Raw genomic sequence first — 426 nt, 5'->3', positions numbered from 1 at the left:
CTTTAGTTATATTTTCTATTAAAATTATAAATACTGTTAAAGTTCCTTTTTGAATAATACAGTTAAAAAAATAAAATACAGTTATATTTTCTTCTTTTTTTTTTATATTACATTTTACATTTATTATTACATTTACATTTTATAATAATACTTGAAAATAAATGATTATCATTAAAATAAATAATTTAAAAGAAACAACATTATACGAGTAATATCTTTAGCTATATTTTCTATTAAAATTATAAATACTGTTAAAGTTCCTTTTTGAATAATACAGTTAAAAAAATAAAATACAGTTATATTTTCTTTTTTTTTTTATATTACATTTTACATTTATTATTACATTTACATTTTATAATAATGCTTGAAAATAAATGATTATCATTCAAAATAAATAATTTAAAAGAAACAACATTATACGATTAT

This window comes from Halyomorpha halys, unplaced genomic scaffold, assembly GCF_000696795.3.
Source record: "Halyomorpha halys isolate HHAL.00 unplaced genomic scaffold, Hhal_1.1 Scaffold223.1, whole genome shotgun sequence".
Lineage (NCBI taxonomy): Eukaryota > Metazoa > Arthropoda > Insecta > Hemiptera > Pentatomidae > Halyomorpha > Halyomorpha halys.
The sequence above is the reverse complement of the archived record's forward strand: the minus strand, read 5'-3'. Positions refer to the sequence as shown.